This window comes from Mus caroli, chromosome 11 (genome assembly GCF_900094665.2).
Source record: "Mus caroli chromosome 11, CAROLI_EIJ_v1.1, whole genome shotgun sequence".
NCBI lineage: Eukaryota > Metazoa > Chordata > Mammalia > Rodentia > Muridae > Mus > Mus caroli.
The window spans coordinates 4,837,447-4,863,641 of NC_034580.1; positions in this window are offsets into that span (position 1 = coordinate 4,837,447).

Below are 26,195 nucleotides of genomic sequence, written 5' to 3' on the forward strand. Positions count from 1 at the left end.
TATTAACTACCAAAAGTTACTATAGACCTCATGAATCAATGGCTCAGTTCTACAAGACTGCCCCCCCCCCCAATTCAGATGCCAACCATGAGAATGGTCCCTATGTCACCCAAACAGTTTTTTTTTTTTAATTTAGCTGCACGTGTGTGCTTTCCTCATGTTCCATGATTCGCTGTAAGAGCTCACTGAACTCAAAGGAATGCCTTAGTGTTACTATGTATTATAAAGGACACACACAGGAACAGCCAGGTGGAAGAGGAACAGCACAGATCAAAGCATAGTAAGGGAGCAGAGAGGGGTGCAAGATTCCCATGCTGCCTTGTATGCCACTGCCTGTACATGTTTGTGTTCAAGGACAGAAGTTAATGTACCATGCCATTTAGGGTCTGTGTGGTATGTCCCTTCCGAAGACACGATTGATTAGCTCACTGGCCATTCATGGTTGAACTCAATCTTGGGTGCCTTTCCTCTCTATGGGATGAGGCTAAAGGTCATTATGTCAGTAGACCCCTAACAATCCAGAGCAGCACAAGGTCTCCCAGCTACCAGGAATATCTTTTATGAATATGTAAAAAGTCTTTCTATCACCCCAGAAATTCCAAGGGTCCTAGCATGCCTGTGTTAGGAGTTAGGGACTAGACCTAAATGGAACAAAAGATTCTCCAGCCGCCAGTCCCTTAGGATATTAGAGACTAAAGTTCTGTCTGCATCATGAGCTAGGCACAAAAGGCGCTTTTCTGGGATAACTGGACCCCACACTGTATGAAGGTGTGCCCCTGTATTGTTAATTGTTAATTCTGTGCTGGGAAAGAGCTAAGTGCTGGCAGGATTTTGATGTTGCGATTTCCATGGCCAGTCACTAGTTTTCTATATGTAAATGCTTGTCCTTCCTCACCTGCCCTAAGATTATCATATTAAAAAGCAAACCTCCATGCCCAAAGGCAGCCCTAAGAGATGGATCAGGAGTCATCCTGTTGCTGAGCGGCTCAGACTGGAATGTAGCTTTTGTGTAATAAAGAGCCGATGGCCTGATGTGCAGCAGGGATACAGAAGTGGGACTTGCAAGCAGGAAGAACTGCAGACAGACACTGAAGGAGGCACAGGGAGATTGATGGAACTTGAAGCAAGCAGTGAGATTCATGTGGAGAGACAGGATGTTGGAAAAGTCAAACTAAGTTAAAATAGCTAACTGACTGCCCCAGCAAAATGCCAACAACTTTAAACTAGATAGATACCTCCATGTCTTAATTAAACCTCCAGTGGGATCCATGAAAGTCCTGCAATAGCACTTTCTGTTCAAGACTGTGTATCTCACATGTTCTGGTGATTCTGCTTATGTGGCACCCATTAGATGTAGATACACTAAATCACCCTGTCTAAAATAACTCCCTTGCATCCATGTGGACCAGTCCATTCTTTTAAAGATCACTATGTCTCCCTGTTTTGTTTTTTGTTATTGATATTCCCCAAGAAAAAGATAATTTCTGCATGAGAGCTGGAGAGCTGTCACAGTGTGCTGCATCTAACACTATGGCTCATATGCAGAGAAGAGGGCTGGCCTAAGTGAATTGCTCAGTGCAGATCTGTGGCTTAACAGAAATTACAAAAGTAATTTAGTATTAATGGAGACACTGAAGGCCTGAATTTTGTTTTCCCCAAAAACAACATGGTAGTTGTGTCTTCGTGTTAACAATAAGATGTCTAAACTCAGGTCACTGGCACAGTCACACAAATTGGTAAACAATAAAGTCTAACTGATCAGGAATATGGATGTTTTGGATATTTCCATCTGCAGGACAGAAATACTTTGCTCTTATCCATGGAAAAAGCTGGGACTCGGGTGTGAAGAAAAAAGTCTGGATTTGCTAAAATAAGGAAAAGGAAAAATGTAAAATTTGTAGAACCCTTTCCCACAGGAAATGAACTGAGTTGATTTTGTTGACATTTTCATGATACATAGAGTTTTGAGCTTATTGAAATGTTGGCATGACCTCAAAACAACAACAACAAACAAAAACAAATAAATAAATACACCCCCCCCCAAAACCCACATGCACTTACAACTATTGCTATTCCTAATTTACACCTGAGAAAGTTGACACAGGTCATCTCAAGCCTGTCCTCACGATTCCTGGGATAGCCCATGAAGGCATGGGTGGAAGATGACAAGCCCTGGGACTCCAAGCACAAAGACTTTCTTAAGAACAGAATGTTGACTTTAAAAGATCTAGAGACAATTCACTAAAATGAGCTTTTGTGCTTTCCATGCAAGTGAAAAGCAATTTGGAGAAACCTGTCACCTGAGCACCAGGTTTTTGTGATGGCCATGGGGCCTGGTTCTACATTTCCCATCAGGAAACCTAGGGCAGCACCAAACGGGACTTGCATATAGCTCTTCCTCTTGCCCAGAATAGATCCACTGAGTTCACTGCTAACTCAGAATCTCTCTCACACTACAGGGGAGATGAAGATGCAAGCAAATCAGAGAAGCTACTATCCAAGGCAGGAGCTCAGAGCAGAAATTGAAGCATGGACCATAGGGAAGTACTGCTTACTTGTTGATTTCCCTTGGCTTCCTCAGCTACCTTCCTTATATCATTCAGGCCATCCTGGCCATGCATAGCACCACTTACCATGGAGTAGACACTCAATCGTTAAGAAAATGGCCACAGACCTGCCCACAGGCTGATTTGATGGAAGCAAGTCCTCAGTTGAGGTTCCCTCTTCCCAGGTATGTCTAGGTTTGGGTCAAGTTGGCAAAAACTAAGTATGAAAGTAGGTGAAGATACTTCACCAAAACTAGACAGCATTCTGGAAGTAGAAAGTCATATCAAAGTTTAACTTGGGGAGTATATTTCAGAGGACAAGCCCAGTGAAGGGCAAGTGACATAAGAATGTTGTGAGATGCAAGCTAGAATGAAGGTCCGCTAAAATAATTGGCTCAACAGAAGAAGGAAAACAATTGAAATCTATAGCCAATCACCTTTTACAGTTAGAATCTTACAAAGTCCCGTTCCACCTTATTCCTCCATCTGAACACTAACTGGCTGTGTTAAGTACCAAAACAAGTCATTTGATACCATCATATACTCAGTAAAATAATTTTCCTTTAAAGGAAAATTACTGCCTGATACAAACAACTCAACTATACCCAAATTCCCCATGTTTATGGTTATTTTTAAATAAACTACACTGATTCACATTCAATTTGTTTCCCCTGGATCAAAACAGACAGAGGGGATGTAAATATGCCACTGTTCTTTTATGGTCCCGGGAATTAAAGGAGAATTCTTGGTGTAAGAGTTCTTCCTTTCTGTATAGACCTAGTAGTATGGAGTCAGATGCAGCTCTGCCTTCTGAAATACCATCCTTTAGCACAATAGTCCACAAAAGGAAAGCAAATAGATTCAGCAAGGCCACATAGGAAGGGTATGAACACCATGCCTAGTAATAATCTTAAAAGGTTGAAATGTCAAAAAGAATAACTGATGCAGTGAGGACTTTTGCCCTGGCACCTCCCACTCAGAAAGGCCCTTGCAGAGGAGACTGTAATTGAAATGCAACCCATGATAGAAATCACGGGAGGGTTGAACATCCTTCAAAAAGAGGAGGCATACAAGACATTCTGGTCAAACATCTAGACCAAGTCTACATAAATTTCACAGGACGGCACACCATGTGTCTAGGGATAGGATACTCAACTGTGACTGCTCTTGATATTGGACTATAGAGCCAGATGTTAGGTCAGCCATGATGTGTGTTAAAAGGAGATCTTAGAGGATTCAAGGATTCACAAAAATGCTAACTAGGAAAACAATGGACTTCATATAGGGATACTTAGTGGGCATGTGAGAAAACTCTTACAAGAGAGGGTAGATATTGTAACATAAAAATGCTAACTATTATAGAAGAAAGTAAAATGGGATCTACTGCAGCGTAGGAAGGGCTCCCATAGGCTGGAGATCTAATTCAATATAGATTTTGGTAAAACAGTGGTACCCTCTAGAATGCAGGCTACTGTACGGGGTGTTAGAAACATCTATTTGAGGCTGGGTGTCAATAAAGATGGTCTGTATGGGGCTGCAGATCGCAGATTCTCTTATGTTATTGATCTGGATAAATGTCACAAATCTGCGTGCTTAGTACCACAGAGCTTAACTCACAACACTGCCCTTTCTGTTAAGATTTGAGTAATTGCCCCTGAAAAAGATGCTTGACTTTGCTGGATTTTTTTCAGTATGTGATAGCTTTGTAAATACTTTATTGTCTCATTTATTTGCTCATTGCATTTTTTTTCTTAAAGCACAAAAGGGTGAAATATTCCAAAGGATTCTTCAAAATTGAGAGCCATGCTCTATTAAGTGCTGCTATTCCATAAGGCTGAGCAAATGTTCCCCTCCCAGAGCTGGTATAAATAAACAGAAAGCAGCAGGCTCTCAAGCGTTGCCTTTGCAGATATCTTGAGGGCTCCTAAGCCCTAAACCTGATCCTAAACATTTGCATCCTAAATTGAGATAAAATCACATCTGTAACCACGTTATCTGTTCTTCATACTCATCCTCAATGCCAAGGGGCAGTTCTTCCCAGAAACATCCATCTTTTGTGATAACCTACAATGTCTTTTTATAATTAATAAAGTTGCTTTCTGCTGGCAGAGTGGAAGTATCTTATCGTCACATACAAGGGGAATGTGTGCATGGTCCTGTCTATGCATGCTGAGCCCTGGAGCCAAAGAAAAGAATCTCCTGTCATTAACTGCTCTGCCTAACTAGCCTACTTATTAAGAAGCAAGCTGTCCGTCATGCGGGATAAGCATATCAGATGTAATGGACGCCAGAAGCTGATGAAATACTTTGGCGAGAGCAATGACCAGTTTTGTTATAATAAGTTGTGGTTTGTTTCCAGTGTGGAAGGAGAAAAAGTCATTTACGATTGCTCAACATTCTTGGGTAAAATATTCTTGTCATCTGAATCCAGAGGTAGAAAAGAGGATTTATTTATTTGTTTGTTTTGCTTCATTTTTTAAGTAGAAATATGGTTTTGTAGTTGAGGGGCAATGGGAGCAAAGCTGGCTTTGGAGATGAGCCTGGCTTCGCTGCAGAATGCACAGTTGTCACTTCTCTTTGCTTGTCATCTCCCTTCTCCTTGACTGTGTTCCCTCCTTTTGACGGAGGATTAATGCCCCACGTTGTGATGAGCACATGAAATAAAGTATGGAAAGCTGTGGGATGTGCAGATAAAGACATCATCCTTCTTACTTGAAATATTTTTTTTTATTTTGACAGACTTCTCTAATGAAATAGCTGAGGGGAAAAAAGCTACCATGATTGTTTGGTGAAGGAAAATTACCAAGTACTTCCTTTTCCCATGTCTGAATTTCGAGTTTTAGGTTTTAGTCTGATTCCTTGGGAATTCATTCCTGAAGGAAACCAAAATTAAATGTAGGCATGAAATGCAGCAAACTTTCTCATAGTGAGGTAAGGAAGGTAGGTGGAGTTTGGGAAAGCATTTCCTGGAAACATTTTTAACTGCAGGACCAATGAAAATGATCAGTTCAATGATAACTGCCCTGCAAAGAGGAGAAGCCCTGCAGATTCACACAGCCCTGTGTTACTAAGCAAAATCTTTCATTAACACAAAAGTTCTATTAACATTCCCTTCGAGGTTAATGCAATACAGGGCAACTAAACAAAGTAAACGTAGAGTAAAGAGCAGTAGCAGTCGCAGTCGGGGGAGGAGAAATTAAACTAATTGCTTTTAATCACAAAAAAATACAGCCCAGGTTGAGTCATCACTAAAACAGGGTAATTTTCATAAGCATTGAGTACTCTTCAAATGTTTGAAGGATTAGCCTGATAATGTTTGTAAATTATAAGCTAAGGGACTAAGAATGAAAATCCAAGCTACCCTTGGGGGGTGTACTTTGGGTACAAATAAAATGCTACAACAGAAGACAGATTTTTTAAAATGAGGATCTGTTCAAGTTGCAGTATCTACAGATCAAGTAACCTATGAAGACAGTTGAAACAAAGTAGATGAAAGAAAGTCAGAAGGATGCTAATGGGCCATCATATCTTGTTCTTTCATTTGCTTGGCGTAGCCAAGTAAGGGATGAATTCCATGTAGTGTGCACCATGTCTTCTAGGGGACTTGCTGGACTGCTTAGGTTCTGTGATGTCTTTCATGATATGAATTCTTTTCTCAAAATACTCCCCAGTCTCCCACACATCCTCTCTCCTTTCAATTAACGCCTTCCTGGCCTTTACCTTGCAATAACAAGCTTCTTGAGGGATGGATCAAAGATGTATTCATTTCTGTTACCCCCAGTATTTCTGGGCTAAATAGAACTTAGTATTATAGTATGAGCTTACTATTAATAGAACTTACTATTCAGCACAGACCAGACAAAATGAACTGAATCATTGAAGATGATTCTCTTGAGATGCTGTACTGGGTGTATCCTGCTGGGTGTAGAAAAGGAAGTGGTGACATTGGCCTTGAGACTACCCTCTTATCAAAATGTTACACTTTTGAGCCAGGTATGGTAGCATATGCCTTGATCCCAGAACTTTGGGGTCAAGAGGCAGCTAAGTACATTGCACTCTACTTGCAATATATGTTTGTCTACATTGCAAGTTCCAAGCAAGCTTGATGGCTAGTTCTAATGCCACAAAGCAAAACAAAGACTCTTCATAACAAGATGACACCTTCATCGGACATGAGAAATGTGCAAACTTTGATTGATCTCCTCCATCTCCATGAAGTAAGTTTTCAGTGGACAGGGGCATTTCTTTTTCATTCCTTGCTGTGACTCTGGCCTGGGAACAGCATTCCCAATTGACTTGCCCATACTGGCAGACCCATAGAAGCAGGTCTGGGATTAACTTGTAACTGACTTTCTTTCAGTGTATCAAAGGACAATTGGTATTTTGCCTGGATAATAAAAATTTTATGATTCAAATAGACAGGAAAAGTAATATAACCACATACATGGCATGGGTGTGTGGAAATGATGGACCAGCAAGTCCACATTCAAGAGGAATTCAGTAGACCCAATCACACAGCCATTTTTAATACTCTCTAACCTCCTGCTAAAGAGAAGGGAGGCTGGGATATGCAGGTTGTGTAGGATGAGCAACATTCTGTGAACTGGAGTGAGAAAGAACACAACAGGCAAATGTCAGGAATTATCAATTCATTCATAAGGTTCACTCTTGCTTACAGGTCGGATTAAACAGGATATATCCAGTAGAAGAATTCCTCTAGCTACTCTCCATTCATTCTCACATGCATTCATTAAGTTGATCTTCTTGAGTGCACACTGGAAGATGCTTCCCACACCAGAGAGGCTAAAAGAGGAATAGGTCCCCATCTTGGGACACACCCAAGCAACATCTAGCCAATGTTTAAATCTGGCCACACTGAGGCTGTGATGCTAATGATGATGTGGAAAGATCACACTGAGAGATACAGAGATGGGAATAAAGGAGAGAGAAGAGAAAGAGAGACAGAGACACAGACAGAGACACAGAGAGAGACAGAGAGACTTAGAGAGACAAAGAGAGGCAGAGAGATGGAGAGAGGCAGAATGAAACCTGGAAGCTCAGCCTCTCAGTCCAGACCCAGACATCAGACACTGTAGTGAAGAAACCTTAAATTCCACATCTAATACAAAGCCCCAAACCCTACATGAGTACTATCATCTAAGTCTATGTAACTCCAGATTCTAAAGGAAGCCATTAGCATCAGGCTTTGAGTTGCAGCATCTAGTCTCCATGGCACCTATTCTAGATAGCCAGAGTGGTTGGGAGAAATGGAATGCGTGTTACCAGAGATAGCAGCTGAGTGGAGAGGTGGCAGGTCTCTTTCAATAAAGATTTGAAGACAGGAAGATCATTCTGGAAACTAAAGACAATGGCACTGTTCTGTACAAGTCAGCAATATGGCCACAAAATGCAGAAAAGAACAAATGTCATGGCAACACAGGGTGAACTGAGACTAGTTAGAGTAGTAATTGGTGTATTTTAGCCAAGTGTATCATAAGATGAGCATAAGAGATGAGCAGAGTTCAGTGTTTATCCAGGTTACAGAGGGCTTGAAGAATCCACTGGATTCTCTTTCTCTCTCCTGCAACCAGAGAAGCTCCCACTCAGAGTTCAGTACATGCATAGAGTACAGAGATACTGAACAGAGAGAAAGAGAATTGTGATCCTGGCACAAGACTTAGGAGGTGTGTGGGATAGTCTTGTAAACAAAGACACAAAAGCTAAAGTCATCAGAGAGGAAGGAACATCAACTAAGATGCTACTGTAGGCAGGACTATGTAGCATTTCTTGATCAATGTGGAAGGGTCCAGCCCATTGTGTGTGATGCCACCCCGGGCTGGTGACCATGGGTTCTATAAGAAAGTAGTTTGAGCAAGCCATGAGGAGCAAACCTGTAAACTGTAACCCTCCATGGCCTCCAGGTTTTGGACCTGCTTGACTTCGTGTCCTGACTTCCTTCAATGATGAACTATGATGTGGAAGTGTAAGACTAATGAACCCCTTTGTCCCCAAGTGTCTTTGGTCATGGTATTTCATCCAGCAACAGGTACCCTAGCTAAGCCAGGAGGGTAGGTGACTTTGAGAAGGCCCTGACCCCAGCTGTTGTCTGATAGAGCCTTGGTAAGATAGGTACAGAATGAGGACAACCACATGAGCCACAATAGGCTCATATTTGTGAACAAAATCAGTGACTCATGTGCTGTGTAAAGGAAACCAAAGATAAAACAGTTGATATGACAACAGTTTGATTCAACAGTTCCCAGAGATTGTTCTAAAATATTTTGCAGAGATAGAGAAGATATAAATTTACTTACTTATTTATTTATTTATTTGTTTAGGATATAATGTTAAATGTCACCTGACCATGAAAAAAACCTTTAGTCTAAATTGAAATTGAAGTGACCTTAGACATGTTCACAATCATTAGGGAATGAAATGAATTGTACTAGAAGATATTCTGGAGAGAGATTTGAGTTTAAAGGCATAGCAGCCTGCATTTTGTGATTCCTTTAGGCAAAGATGCCAACAGTAACTCCTTTCTTACATACCTGAACCCTTTCTATGGTAATTTTTGTTTTATCTCAGTGCATCTTTACGGAATCTATGGGATATAGCCTTTGTTTTTCATGAAAGTCTGTAACAAATTTCCTAAAAGGAAAGCAAGGATATGCTCTAAATCATTGTATCATATACTTCATGGTCATTTTGAGGACTGACATTATCTGCAAAATTCTGTCAAGTACTATGATTGCAAATGTGCATGTAAAAAGAAAAAAAGAATTCAAATACCAAGCTTTGATGAATTTTAGGCAGTTAGGAAATGTTCAAAGACCAAAATAGAGAGCATGCAAATATTTGTTCTCTGCCTGAACACAAGTCATTAAAAGTCTCTTTGTGTTTGTTTCTCATCTCCTCATGTCTAGCTCTGTCTGTCATGCTCAGTGGCCTTCCATCCCTCTGTCTCTATGTGGGATGTGACTTATCTGCTCTGGAAATGTTTAATAAACTTGGTCCTTACAAATACACAGGGACCACTCCATTAACTGTAAGCTTTTGTAACTCACTGAGCTGTGTTTGCTTTGTAACCAGTGCTTAGTGTGCTGGATTCGGATGTGAGCTATGATTTTATACAGGGAGATTTGGAGGGCAGTGTTACCAGTGTCCGTGAAGCCATGAGTGGGGCAGCTTCAAAGAGAAGCGTCTGAGTTGCAAGCAACATTTCAGAGGGTCACATGACCAACTAGGAGCCTAAGGAGAGGGAAAAATGAAAATACATGCTTTAAATTTTTAATGTATTGTTTCAGAAAACAATGGAAATATATGTATGTATATATCATATTTTGATCAAACTCAATTCTCCTTCACCGAATTTTCCCAACCATCCACCTTTTCCCCTTTAACATTTGAACTTCATGGGTTCTCTCACAAGAACTGCAGAGTCCACTCAGTGCTGTGTGCATGGATTTATGGAGCTTGGGTAATGATTATGTGCTGGGTGCTTTTTGTCAGCTTGATGCAAATGTAGACACATCCAGGGAGAGGACATTTCTATGGAGAAATTGATTGGCGAGTAGACAACTCTATGGGGGCATTTTCTTGATTATGATTGATGTGAAAAGGCTCTCAGCCTGTTGTGGCACTACCCCTGGACTGGTGAAGGTTGGGTCATATAAGGAAACAATCTGGATAGGTCATGGGGAGCAAGTCAGTAAACAGCACTTCTCCATAGTCTCTGCTTCGGTTTCTGCCTCCAGGCTCCTGCCTGAGTTTCTAACCTTGCCTTGCCTTGATGATATAAGTATGTAGATAGATAGATAGATAGATAGATAGATAGATAGATAGATAGATAGATGATAGATGGATGGATGGATGGATGGATGGATGGATAGATAGATAGATAGATAGATAGATAGATAGATAGATGGATAGATGGATAGATAGATAGATAGATAGATAGATAGATAGATAGATAGATANTAGATAGATAGATAGATAGATAGATAGATAGATAGATGGATGGATGGATGGATGGATGGATGGATGGATGGATGGATGGATGGATGGATGGATAGATAGATAGATAGATAGATAGATAGATAGATAGATAGATAGATAGATAGATAGATGGATAGATATAGATCTCAAATATATATATATGTATGTATGTATGCATGCATGCATATATCATATACATGATATAGTCGAATACACCCTTTCCTCCCTGAGTTGAATTTGATCATGGTGTTTATAATAATCTAACGACAATGGCCTCTGGGGGGAAGCACCCCTGAAGAAGACAAATTTTCTCTTTCTCAGCAGCCATCAGTTACCAATAGCTACTCAGCATGAGGTAGAACTTCAGGAGAGCCTCTCCCATCCATGCTAGAATTTTGACTGCCTTGATCTCCAGATTTTGTACGTGTGGTCATGGCTTCTGTGATTGGCTTCCTGCTCACCAAGGCACTGAAAGTACGCCTCCTTAGAATTCATTTTATTTTAACTTTTTTTTGAAACGAGATCTCACTATGTAGTATAGACTAGCCTCAAACTTATGATCTTACCTCAGTTTTCTCCTAACACCCATGGTAGGATTAAGTCATGCACCAGCCTGCTCAATCTAAAAATGCATTTGTATTGTATTGTGGCTCCTTCTGTTAGTAGCCACACATCATCTTCACAGTTGACACTTTCCTGCAAAATTAACCATTAACATTTTAAACTCCTCCTGGTCCAGCACCCACACTGGACTGGTCCCTGTCCAAGTCGCTGAGACCTACTGACCAGCTTTCCTTCCTCCACACTGCCAGGATAACATATGGGCTTTGTAGACCACCTTCTTTTCTACCACTACACTCAGAGTTTCTACCATTGACAAAGAAGAAATTAAATACCTGCCAGTGTGCTGGGTAATAGCAACAATGTAGAAGCCTTTCTAGCTCATAAGCATGAAATGAATTACTTTTAGCCTGAATAATAATACAATGGATGGAAAATCATAATCACTTGCCTATTTCTAGCATGGTCAGGTTGGCATAAACAACTTGAGAGCTCTTAACCCATTTTATCTTAAGTTGAGTTTGCTGACTTCTTCAATGTAAAGAAATAAGTCACAAGGCCATGCCTTCTGTCTGTGGCCTTGGGTTTCAGAAGAGGAAAACTTCACAGAAAAACACTGCTTATCCCCCACCTCATCACTGCTCAACCAGAGGGAAGTCAGAGCTGTGATGCTTGTACCATTATCTGCATGCACAAGTTCAGCACATGTGGTTCTCTGTGTAAACAGGATCTCTTGTTGGCTTTGCCTCCCCACTGAGCCCTTACACCACTCTTAGACAGCAGCATGTTATTTCCACTTGACACTTGTCCTTCTTTCCCACAGTTGCTCTCTCAGAACTGGCTGCTCTAAGGGTCTACAGATGAGACCCCATTCCTACCAGTACCATACGGTACATGGACAGTATGAGTATGAGCAAATGCAGTCCCTGGGTACCAGTGCTGACCTGCAAAGTCTGAATGAAGGCACCCTTGGTAGTTTATATCTGCCAAAATACAAAGCCACGTGAGCAGGCATTTGGACATGATTTCTTGGCTTATGCTCAGCACCAAAGTGTGGCCTCAATGTGACATTTAACAAACTAATGTGAGGAACCTACATTCTCACTAGCTGACATTGCCCCTGGTCTCTAGGTGAGGTAAAGGACAACAGGTTATTCGTATGTGATCAAACTTTATTATGTCACCTGTCTAGACTCTTGGTTACAAATGTTATTATTTTCTTTAAGTCTTTGTTAATATTATTTACTGATATTTGCCAATATATTTCTCAAGGGAATAATCACTAAAAGTATTTAGAAAGAATAGGAAGTCAACTACTGAAGAGGTATTAGCAGTGGGTTAACCTTATATAAAGAAAAAAAAATAGATTTGAAAACATCCATAACTTGCCCAGGTAGGGATCTCTTGAGATGAAGATTAGAATCTACACAGTGGTCACCAATAGCTATAAGGTTCCACTTGGAACTTATTTTTAATTTCTCTCCACTCTGGTGCAGAATGTCAAGCAGTACTGTCTTCTAAAGGCTGCACTCTGGAAGGAAACTGTCTCCTTACAGAGGCACTATGTACCATTCTAGCCTTAGACAGACAACAGACAGAACACAATATATTTTTTCTGAGTTCCCCAGAATGGAGCAAATGGGTCAGATGTATTTGCTATGATAAATTAAGAGGACCAAAAGGAATAGGCAGCTCTCTTACAGATTTGGAGAAGTTTGGGATGGCTCTGCTATGTATTTAAAGCCACCTTTGTGCCACATCACCAATACCTCCACTTTGTAAGAGTTCATCAATCATTTATGAGCTGTGGTCCTGAGTGTGTGTATGTAAAGCTTATTTTAGTCTTCTTAGGTAAGAACACTGCATAAAATTCAGGCCTGCTTAAGCAACCCATTACCATGAGTTCATCTGAAGCATGGATGGGGCCTCAGAAGGATTTCTATGCTCTGCTCAGTCTCCCAGCTGCAGGTACAGACCTGGTACCTCACCAGGGCTGCTCCACTTTAGAGCAAGCGATGGAAGTCTGCTGATGCTAGCAGGCTCTCGGGAGGATGAGAATCCCTCCTCAGCCTTCATCAGGGTTTATGCTGCCAATGAACCTTTACCCTCCTCTACACCAAAGTTCACATCCAGTTCTTTTCTCAGTGTTTCTGAGAAGGAGCCAATTGGAAACTTCTGGGACAGCAAGAAGGCATCCAAACACTGATGTGGGCCAAGGATGGGTGCTGTCCAAGGCACGGGGGAAACTCCAGAGAGATAAAAGTAAGGCTAAAGAATTTTATCTAAATTTCTCATAATTACAGAGAAAAATCACATTGGAGGAACATTCAAATATGATAAGAAATAATAAGAGGCATAATAAAGGATGTTCACTTGAAATTTTAGGCAGCAAAGTGAGGCTCTGTATCTAGGTTAACTGGAGGTCAAGTTTGAATTTTCTTCTACTAACTAATAATTAATCTGGCACTTTCTGCCTTGGTCATGAGTACTTTTCTCACATAGCCATATGTAAAATACAGGAGATGAGCTTTCAAAGGCAGTACGAAATGTCTACCACTTTCTCTTTAGATATTGCTTCAACACATAATATTTCAGCTCTGTTATAGGCATTAGGGTAAAAGAGTAGTGACGTTTGAAGTTAGACATTGTGTGTGTGTGTGTGCGTGTGCGTGTGTGTGTGTGTGTAATAACTTAGTTTATTTGATTTCTTTTGTTTTTATTGGTAGTAACAAATAATAACATTACTAGAGTAGTCTCGCCTCCCCCAAAGCTAAATTCAACCATTATAATTTTCAATCTATGATAGCCTAAATTCAAGAAAACCTTAAATCTTCCTAAATATGCCTTAAGATATGAATTACCAGCACAAATCTCTAACCCTAAATATCATGGTGAACTTATAGAATGGAAATCCCTACAAAGTAAACCCCATGTTCTGGTAATCCTTGCATTTGTCTGGGGAAACATTCCTATTTTTAAAATGAAAAGAGAAATCAGCTAGCCTGCAGCCTGGGAAGAGCTACCAAATCGTAACGAGGAATTGCCTTGCTTGTCTTTGCAGCCTCACATTGCAAGAGGCAAGATGGGATTGTGAAAATTCTCTTCACTTCTGTGTTCACCTAGCAAATATTAATATGAAACCAAAGCACTTCTCATGGGCAAAGCGCAATGCTGAGCAGTCGGCTTTAACAGAGCATCTATTCTACTGTGAAAGACAGACATTAAATGTAAACTCGATTCCAACTTGATTAAGACATGATATAAGAGATCTGAGCTTGAGGTAAAAGAAAAACTCCTAAGGAACTCATCTTGGTGAAGCTCTAAGGATGGAAGGAGCTGTTTATATAAAAGGGAGAATATTGTATCAGTCTGCTTTTTGTTCCTAGGACAAAATATTGACAAAAACTAACTTAAGACGGAAAATGTTTACTTGGATTTCATGTCCCAGGTCTATCATTGAAGGAAGCCAAGGCAAAAACCCAAGCAGGGCAGGATCCTAGATCAAAGAACTGAAGCAGAGATGATGAAGAAAGGCTGCTGACTTCTTTGCTCTCCATGGCTCACACAGTTTGCTTCTTTTATGCAACCCTGGACCAGCTGCCCAGGAGGGACACTAACGACATCTATCATTAATCAAGAAAATGCCACAAAGACTGACCTACAGGGCAATCTGAGGAAGACATTTTCCCAGTTAAGGTTATCTCTTTCTAGCTTTGTTAATTTGACAAAAATGCTAAACAGCACATAAGTGGTACAAGCAGAGAGTGTGGCCATAAAGAAGGTCAGGACATATTTGAGAACTGGGATCTTAAAGAGCAGAACAGTTAGAACAAAGATCAATAGTGAATTTCTGATAAGATATAAAGTCAAAGCTAGTGGTTCCCTTGTAGGCATTTGCTAAAGGTTGGAACTTGGCCCTAAGCCCAATAAGTTTCTAAGAGTTTTAGAGCCAGAAATAAAAAATAAGTATCAAGTTTAAAAGAGCGAGAATCTAGACATCTCTTCAAAGAAGTTATACACATGAAAAATAAGCAAATGAAATAAGCATTCTATGTCATTTGAAACTGCAAATTAAATTGAAAGACAAAGTACAAGACCACAGGTTCAATCAATGGCACCTAAAATAAAATGAAAATAAACAATTGTGTATGAATTACAATGGCCAAAATCCAAAACACTGATGGCTGGCCAGGATATGGAAGTAACACTTCTATGGGGCAAGAAAAATGGTAGATGTTCTAGAAGGCTTGGCAGTTTTTCACTCCTACCATAGGATCCTGCAATTATGTGCCTTGCTACCTTGCATTTATCCAATACAAGATGAGGAGTCACTCCACACAGAGACCTCCACATGGCTGTTTGCACTCAGTATTGTACAAACTTGGAAGCAACAAAGATGCTTTAGTTGTGGTATCTCCAAACAAAGGATATTTTTCAGTGCCAAAATGAAATGAGCTATCAAGCCATGGGAAGGCATGGTGAGAACTTAAATGTTGAAGATGCTAATCTGAAAATGATGCCTTCTATTAGATTCTGACTGTGTAACATTCTGAGAAAGGAAAATTCTGACGACAACAAAAATGATCAGTAGTTTCTGAGGAGGAGAAAGGAGGAGGAGGCTAAGTAATCAATGTCAGAAGCTCTCTGGTTAGTCTTGACAGAAATCATGCTTGATATTAAGAAAAGCACTTTTGCAAAATGTGCTGTAGTCTCAGAGAATCCATGTGTAAATCAAGAAATACTTTTATGTTGAAGCTATTTAATATTTCCTAACATGGAATAGTGGAGACCTACTTTCCATTACTTTGAAAAGCATGTGCTCTCTTGATACAACTGAAAACATGACATAAGCATATAGCAGCATGCTATCCACAGATGATGCAGCATGGTAATGCCTCACACTTTATACAGATGAGTACCTATTATTCTATTATTGAAGTTACAACAGTTAAGACACCACTTAGTGTTGGGAGGAAACAGAACTGCTCAAAGGAGCCTTGTGTCATTTAGCAAGGCTGTGAGGAAGGCTGCAGACCATACGCATGATCACCAAGAACTAACATTTGACTGATAAATTTGTAATTCATCTTTTGCACATTGAGGAAGGAGCTTACCAATGTTTTCCACACAGAGATGTTTCCTGTAGAAGCTTGATTCGTTTCTTTGAACAGTTCATTCACCAGCTTCCTCATGCCTGCCAACACTGTTTGACGTCTTCAATATTCTCTGGGATTTCTGATGCCTGTGGTCCATGGAGTGGTTGTCCTCAGTCAGGCATGTGGCAAGTCTTCTTCTTCTTTGGACATTCAAGTTCCTGGTGATCTGATTTCTCCTTTGTGAAAGGGTAATACAAAACAAGATGCTTCAAAACAGCACTCTTAGGATCCAGATTTTGTGTAAAGAGATGAAAGTATGGAGGTTTGAATCTGGAGGTAAAACAGAAGCCATGCTTGTCAGAAATGCCTCGTCCATATTAATACTATTGGGTTCTCTGGGAGAATTTCCAATGTTCCAGACTCGGTTCCCTATGTGTCTGTGTGGGTTATGCTTGGTAAAGTCGTTGAGGTCATGGTGATATAAAAATATGTAGCATAAAAATCAGACTCCTTTTTACCACTGCTGACCTTTCTACTTAGCAAAGGTTCCTACATCTGGACATTTCTAGCCAGCTTTAGGTGTCATACAGAGCTGACTGGAATATAATGAACCCTTTACACTTCTTCTGCTGCCCTAAACTTCCCCACAGTCTCCTAAATCCAAGCTACATTCAAAAACTTCAACTATCAGAAATCTGTTTCTTCCAACTGTCTTCACATAAGAGCTGGACAAGATAAACCAAGAGAAGCAAAAGAGGCCAGGAAAAGACACAAGAATCAGAGACCCAGTCCTTTACACCCTTGGGAGTCCCCTAAAAATACAGAACTGAAAATTAAAATATATATACAAAGGTCCTGGTTCAGGCCCTGGGCTTACTGCTTCCGTCTCTGTGAGATCATGTGAGCCTTGCTAAGTTGACTCAGAAGATCTTGTGCTCCGGGTGTCCTCCATCCCCTCTGGGCTCTTACACTTTTCCTGCATCCTTCTGTACTGGGTTTCCTGAGCTCTGAGGGGAAAGACTGGTGGGAATATCCCATTTAGAGTTGTGTGTTCCCTCTCTACACCCTCTGATGTCTGCTGTGGGTATCTGATTTGTTTCCCTCTCTTGCAGGAGAAAGCCTCTTTGATCATGACTAAATAAGGCACTGATCTATGAGCGTATCATTGTCATTTGTCACTTGTTTTGTTTTGTTTTGTTTTGTTTTGAAGCAGTAGTATTTGAGCATTTTTAACCCTAGGTTCCTATGCTATTTAGTCTCTCTGGTCCTTGGTAACCCAAGCAGCGTCAGGCTTTCCTGGAATGGAATCTCACAGAATGAATCTTAAATCATTTTTGTCTAATAAGTTGGCACATCTTCAGCTATCTCAGGTCTTTCAGTGCTAAGTCTGACAAGGTTTGTGCCCAGCAGTGCTTCTCTTCATGGACAACATCCTCTGTACCCCATAGTACTCCCTCTCCACGGCAAACTTGGTGTTCATTCGATCACGTTTCTGCTCTCCACAGATAATCTGGGTAACTAAGGACAGGGGCATGTATCTCAGGAGCCTGATCACCTTCTGTATTAGTACACTCATCATGTTCTCTCCAGTAATCAAAGAGTCTATAGAAAGTTTTTGTAAGAAAATATAATCTTATCACCATTGCTGTTAGACATGATGCCATAAAGTGTCACAGGAATGAGGTTCCGTTTCTTAATAACTTTGTTCTGTCAGGCCACTTGCTTATATTCCATCTCTATATGGAAGCTACCCCAAGTCTGATTGTTTTGATTTATTTTGTTTATTAATTCTATGACATTTTCATGCCATGTATTTTATCTTATTCACATCCACTTTGTCCTTTAAAAAAAAATGAGTGCAATTTCTGCTGTCCATATAATCATGGGGGGTGTGAAGTCATGCACAGGAGCAAGTTGAAAATGTTGCCAGGGAACTTTAATTTTGCAGTAGATGACAACTGACACAGAGAACCACAGCTGGCCCATCTTCAGAGAATAAAAGACTGCAGAGTTATCAGCCCTAAACAGTACATCTTCACCACACACTTCCTTCTCAAGGCTCAGTGATCATAGTGTAAAAGGTGATAAAAATGTAAGGTAAGAGCCAGAGGCTGGCATGACCACAGTCTTCTGGAAGCAACAGGGCAATTGCAGGCATGCATCTCAGTAAGTATGAATGCATGCACAATACCTGTGAGATCAAGCCAGACAAAAATTCTAGCATGGAGGAGGGTGATCACAATACCCTACCTGAGCTGAGCAGCTACTGGCGACTGATATCTACTGAAAGGGGCAGAGTTGGTTGTTTTTTAAGAAGAAAACTAGAAAGAAAGAAAGAAAGAAAGAAAGAAAGAAAGAAAGAAAGAAAGAAAGAAAGAAAGAAAGAAAGAAAGAAAGAAAGAAAGAAAGAACTGGCCGGGCAGTGGTGGCGCACACTTTTAATCCTAGCACTTGGGAGGCAGAGACAGGCAGATTTCTGAGTTCAAGGCCAGTCTGGTCTACAAAGTGAGTTCCAGGTCAGCCAAGACTATACAGAGAAACCCTGCCTCGAAAAACAAAAAACAAAAGAAAAGAAAAGAAAAGAAAAGAAAAGAAAAGAAAACAAAACAAAACAAAACAAAACAAAACAAAACAAAACAAAACAAAAGAAAAGAAAGCTAAAGCATGGTTTTACTTGAGAGGATATAGGGGGCCTAATTTTTCTTTCCAATTCATACTTCTCCTCCATGTTACCGTTGACAAGGTATTCTAGGGTCATTTGTAATTCTTACTCTGTAATGGGACCAAAATATTACAAGGGAAGTGTGTGCAAACCAAGACTGTAAGGACAGCTTGGAGCTGGAACATAAGTTCTTTCCTCAAATGCCATGAGATTTTCCAATATCAGCTTTTCCTATGGCACATTTTCCAGTGGTCTGGTCTATTACAATGCTACGTGACAATTTTTCTGCCAATCAAATCTGCACCATAAATGCTAATAAGCAAAATAACACTTAATTTTTATTGTCTATTTACCTATTTCTATTCAGTAAAATGACATTCCTTGTGTCCACTTTTCTACTGGCTAAAAGACCTTTTCCTCATTTATGTTGATGTTGGTAGATGATGCAGATAGATGGATGATACATAGATCAAGGATACCCAGGTAGATGACATAGATCCATACATTGATGGCTAATAGAGATGTAGCTGGTTTATATTTCAGTGATGTGCATTGCAAATATCTTCCTGATTTTTCACTTTATGCTAATTTTCTAAGATTGGTTGGTAAGCAAATGTTTTTAATTTCCATTGAGAACTTGCAATGAATGCTTTTGGTGTCCTGATGAAGAAATCCTTCTCAACTTCAAGGGCAGGATGATTTCATTCACGATGTTTCTTCTCATTCTAAAGCTTTGCCTTTGACATTTAAGTTCTTGACCCATCTGGACTTAATTTCCCTGCAGCGAGAGATAGAAATCTATTTGATGAATTCCTTGCAGGAATGTATTTCCTTAGCTCTACATATTATGCAATCTTCCTTTGAACAGTAACCTGCAGTAACACTGCCACCATCCATCACAGTGCTATCTGTTCTTGGTCTCTCTCTGTGTTGCCTGGTTTCATTCATTTACCTGTCCTCCCTACTCCACAATCAATTCTGTACTGTCATTAACAGATAACCTTGGCAACATCTGCCTTGGTTCTCTGTACCCTGGAAATGCTTTGCAGATGGAGAGTGGATCCTTGTGGCGGCTAACTCTTGGAGAACTTATTGTGTAGCACCAAGCATGTTCTCAGCAGATACTTGCTCTGGATATATTTTCGTATGTGTTGGTTTTCCCATCAGATGTGGGGTCTTCTCTTTCTTAAACCTGACAGAGTAAATGGATATTGAACTACTGGAGACAGTGTTTAAACAGTTTGTTAAAGACTAAGCAACCACTGCCTCATTAAAAGTGGCTCCTGTTACTAAAGCCCTGACTCATTACAGAAGACTCTTCCTACTCCATAGTCACTTTGTAAAGCCAAAGCCACATAAAATAATTGTATACAAGGCAGCCGTCCATCCCGTTGCATGATGTCAGAGATTTAGAGAAAAATTCTCTCACATAATTCTAGTACCATGACTTTAACTACCTATACCTGTCAAATCTTCCCAGTGTCTAAGGACAGCCAGGCGTACTAGGATTCACTCAGACTCCTGGTCTGCAGGATCTGCCAGCCTAAGGAGACTCTGTGCTTCATGTTCCCCACCCTCACAGTTCTGACACTGCACTTGAGAACAGGACACTTGAGCAATGGCCTGAATTCGGATCCAGTGCAGACCAAATCCTGGGCCACAGTGAAACTGTCACTTGTGGGCCTGTGGGAAATGTAGCCCCATCCCCATGCAGTAACTCACTGACCTGACCTCAGTTTCCCTACCTTAAACCCTGTGTCATACCCAGTACTTTAAAATATTCTTTCCTGTCTCTATTGACTCACTGCAAGTGAACTCCATTTGATATTCTTGTTCTCTGAAGCCTATGACACTGATTAAAGTTCAATTCTCTCTTCTCTGCTCATAATAGCAACTGCTGTTCTCAAGATATTAGAATGATAATGGTTGGACGATAATGGTTATTATTAATAAATTTTATTACCAGGGATACAACAACTTAAATTTCATAACACCAATAAAAAATCATTCTTCCATCACAATCTACATTGCAACCATAATTAAAAGGTTCTGATACTCAGTATACCTTTATTAGATAGAGATTTAAAAGTAAACAGAAAATATAGGATAAAACTCACATTAGGACAGTTGTTGATAATGTCTGTAGCAATCATTAAATTCATTTCTGAGAAACTTAGACTCAAAAGCAAAGCAAAAAATCATGAGTTGCTAAACTCCACTGTCCGATACAATCTAGCACATATATGTCTGAGTATATGGAAAAGCTCTGCCATGAAACAAACCAGCAAGACTTGTGTGATATAAACACAAACCTTTCTATTGGGTCTCATAACACTCCATCAGTGTTGCATCTTACAGATGAAAAATAAACAAGAATAAGATGTTAATGTGGCATATAGGAAAGGGTACATGTTCTGAGACCAGAGCAAGGATCAGACACAGACTTCACCTTCTTTGTTCACAAAACATGAAAACTAAACTTACCTTATAGCAAGAAATTGGCCAGTCATGACCAATATATATGTTAATAATGCTGAAAATATATAAAAATGCATATTTTACCAACTTTCCAAAAAACTAAATTTCCAGATAAACACACACACACACACACACACACACACACATACACACACACCCCTAGCAGCTCTCACAATAAGACCAAGATAAGAAAGAAAACTACAAAATAAGATCATGGGTGTTTAACATAATTATAAGGCCAGAGTAATAAAGAAAACTACAAAATAAGAGTTATGGGAGTTTAATATGGTCAGAGAGATGGATCAGTGGCAAATAAAATAAAATAGAACAAGCTTAGCCTGGGGATCTGAAATCAGAGCCTCCGAACTCAGGTAATAATAAGAACTGTAATCACGCTTGTAATCCTAGGGTGGGATAGGAGGCAGAGGCAGGAGGATCTTCCAGAAGCTGATGGACCAGTTATTGAAGACATCATACTGCAGTGGCAAACAGAAAAAGATATAGTGATCCAAATTGGAAAAAAGATAAAGACTGGCATAAGTGTGTATACTGACCTCTATACCCAAGTTGCAGCATGTACATGTTCCCATACATGGAGAGAGGGACAGGAGGAGGAAGAGAGAGAGAGAGAGAGAGAGAGAGAGAGAGAGAGAGAGAGAGAGAGAGAGAGAGAGCACATTCACACGTACACACACTTCCACATGCACATTCTCACTCATATCATATACACACATTTTTGAGCATATTATTTGCTGGTAAGACATACAGTGCATTTAAAATCTATTGGAAAGGCCATAGCCATAAGCACTGATTATTTTTAAAAAGCCTTTTTAATATCTCTGCTTGAGCACATGGAAGACCAGAGACCAGACCCATTCCTGCCCTTAAGTTTTTCAAATCCTGAAATCCTCACTCAGGTCTCAGGTAAGAACTGGAAGGCCAATAGCACAATTCAAGACTGGTTTTTCATGGTGAGTTTTTGGAATAGAGACATAAAATAAATTTATCCTGAGCCCTTCCAGTGCACTGTGTCCTGCATGTCTGATTGCAGACACAGTGTGCTTCAGCAATTTGGGTTCCTGCTTTCACCACATTAGGTCAGGCATCCTCAAGTCTGATACCATAGAGGTTTAGGAATGTTTGTGAGTTTCAGCTTCAGCAAAAATTTAAGCTCTGGACCATGGGGAAAAAAAAAAACATGTTCTCTAAAAGTGATTTCAGATGGTTTTCTATCACTCCTGCATAAGGCCCATTCAATATACTCAGCAAATCTGGAGGGAACCAGGACTACCCTTGTCTCCTTGGTATCATTTCCCATCAGCAAGGCTCTGCCATGCTTTTCTGTGACAGACTGAATTCTCCACTGGAAGATTTTCTGGACACACAGAAGAATTATTACAGCCTCCAATAGTCCTAGGTAGCTCTTTGCCACCTGTCTTTCCCATTCATCTAAGTGTCTTGGTCTTCTTTGACTTGACTAAAGGCTCACTGGTGTCACAACCCTGTTATAAGCAGTGATACTGTCTTCCCTCTTAAAGATTAGAAATGAAAAAATTCTAAGTCTTTCAAATAATATCGAATGAAACTCAGGTTGACTACATTTCTTTTCCAAACATGTCTTGACTTCAGAATTTTATTTTCAGTGAATTGATAAGGAATTTATATGTAGGGTTTTGTTCTAGGCCTAAGAAGACCATGTGTCTATCCATAGCTCCTCCCCTTTCCTAGAATATTCTTCTCTCCCTTTCTCTAAGCACGGCCTTGGATAGTTTGATTTTTACCTCCTTTTGGATATTTCCCCCAATCTACAGACAGAAACAAGGGTGCTTATTGTTTTTAGAACAGCTTTTGTCATACAGTTTCCAATGAATAATTACCTAAAAGGAGTATATGACTTTTGTCTGTGTATTTCAGATACAGACACAAGAGTAACAGTTCAATCCAAAGGAGTCTGCATTGAATGGAGTTCAACAAACATACACAATCCAAGGACAGGCAAAAGCAGGACTCTAGTCTTACAGATCTGTGCTGTGGGACCTCATGAAGTGAGGCAGAAGCTGGTGAGAAAGGAGGCCTAGAGAGAAGAAAGAATAAATATTATGTTTCTTAGGTGACCCTCTCATGGAACAGCAAGAGAGCAGCAAAGCTGGAGTGATGGCAGAGTCAGGAAGAAGGACTTCAGAAATGGCATGGCACTAGTCACCAAGGTTCCTACAGAACATGGTGAGAATTGTCAGTGGGTTTTCTTGTATTCAGTCAGACATGGTGAGCAGAGAGCAATAGAAATTCATTTGTACTTTAAGATCTTCGTGAATGGAAAATCAGCCTGCCTTCCTTGCCCCACCCCTTTTTTCTGACTCAACAAGTCCTAAAGCAGTCTCTCTCTCTGGAAACCTGGTAGACAGAGAACCAGATAAGAGATTTTGACATTCCTCCCCATTCTCTAATTTCAGTTCCCCAGTCTTACCCAAGCTTTATAGCAATCCATCTGCTGCAGTCTTTCTACCCCCAACCTCAGGGAACTAAGGAGATTCTCTTTGACAACTTTCCTTTGCCATCCCCATACAGTTGTCCTAACTGCCAACAATCAAAACAGGCTGTGCGTGTGTGTAAGTGTGCATGTAGTGTGTGTGTGTGTGTGCATGTGTGTGTATATGTGTGTAAAACTGTTGGCCTCACTGACCAAGAAATCACATCCTTAAGGCAGACCCAGCTTCCCTCCCTTCTGTGGACCTCTCAAACCCCTTCCCTTCTCTTCCATCCCCATTACTTCATGCCAACTGCCAATACATAGAAACAAGTTCTATCCAGGATATCCAGTTGTCATACCTGTCAGGGACGCAGAATCATTCCTTACAACCATAATTATTCATAAGATCCATAAAGGACAACAGAAAACAAGGAGTAGAAAACCTATTCAACAAAGAAAAGACCAGAGAATATCAATACCTAAAATAAGAATCATCCCAAAACCACAATGAATAATAGTCAGGACAGTATTTCTCCACTACAGCATGGCCAACCTACAATACTACACTAGGCGCTGAGAAATGCAATACAGCTGAAACACAAGACAAGGACTTCAAAACAGCTATTATGAAATAATCAAGGGCTTAAAGGGGATATGAATAAAACCATTAATGAAATCTACGAAAACACAAACAAAAAGTGGAGTAAAATGAAAAAAAAAAGAAACTGTTCAAGAAATGAAAGCAGAAATCGAATCAATAAAAAAAGAAATGAAAGAAAATTGGAAATGAAAACTGTAGGAGCTTGGACAGGAACCTCAGAGTCAAGCCTCACTTACAGTATACAAGAGTTGGAAAAGAACATCCCAGTCCTTGAAGACAAGATAAAAGAAAGGAATACATTGAGGAAAGAAAATATTAAATCTAAAAAAATCCAGTCACAAAACATTCAGGAAATCTGGGAAACCATGAAAAGACCAAATCTAAGAATGATAATAAAGGAAGGAAAAGAAACCCGGGTGAACCGCACAAAAAAAAAAAAGAAAAAGAAAGAAAAAGAAAATGTCCTTAACCATGAAGAAGGGCATACTAGAAGCATGTGAAATACCAAATAGACTGAACCAGAAAAGAAAGACCCCTTAGCACATACTAATCAAAACACAAACTGTACAGAGCAAAGAAAATCAAAATCTGTGAACAGAAACAGACCAAGTAACATATAAAGGTAGGTCAATCACAATAACTCCTGACAGCTGGGCAGTGGTGGTGCACGCCTTTAATCCCAGCACTTGGGAGGCAGAGACAGGTGGATTTCTGAGTTCGAGGCCAGCCTGGTCTACAGAGTGAGTTCCAAGATAGCCAGGACGACACACAGAGAAACCCTGTCTCAAAAAACAAAATAAAAGCAAAAACAAACAAACAAACAAAACAAAACAGAAAACAGAAAACAAAAAATTAATAATTCGTGACCTTTCAATAGTCACTATGAAAGCAAGAAGCACATGGACAGATCTTCTACAAACTTGAAGAGACCACAGACACCAGCACAGACTACTATATCCAGAAAAAATCTCAGTCACAAAGAAAAAAAATGACATTCCACTATAATAAAAAGTTAAGCAGTATCTATCTATAAATACAGCTCCACAAAAGGTAATAGAAGCAGAACTTCAACTTGGACATGTTAACCACAACCAAGAAAACACAAAGAATAAATAATCTTACACCAGCAAACCCCAGGGTGGGGACACACACCACAACAACAAAATAACAGGAATAAACAAATCCTATTCATTGGTATCTCTCAACTTTAGAGGGTTCTATTTCCAAGGAAAAGAAACAGAAGTTAACAAATTACATTTGAAATTAGCATCCATCCTTCTGCTGCTTCTAAGAAACAACATGTATAGGTCAACAATAGGTAGATAGATCATTTCAGCATCAAAGAATGGAAAAAGATATGCCAAACAAATGGAGCCCCAAAAACAAGCTGAAATAGTCATTTAATATATCTGAAAAATAGACTTCAAACCAAAACTAATCTGAAAAGATATACAAATCAAAGAAAAATACATCAAAAGAATATTGCAATTCTAAATATTTATATTTTCTATTTACAAGAGTACGCATGTTCTTAAAGAAGTACTATAGATTAAATCACATATTGACCCTCACACAATCATAGTGGATGACTTCAATACCCCACTCAATAAATAGTCCATCCACACAAATCTAAACAGGGAAATGCTGAAATTGGCATCATAAAGCAAATCAACCTAACAGGTAACTACAGAGCATTTCACCCAAACACAAAAGAATAGACCCTCTTCTCTGTACCTCATGCAATTTCTTAAAAATTGATCACATACTTGAACAAAGAGCAAGTTTC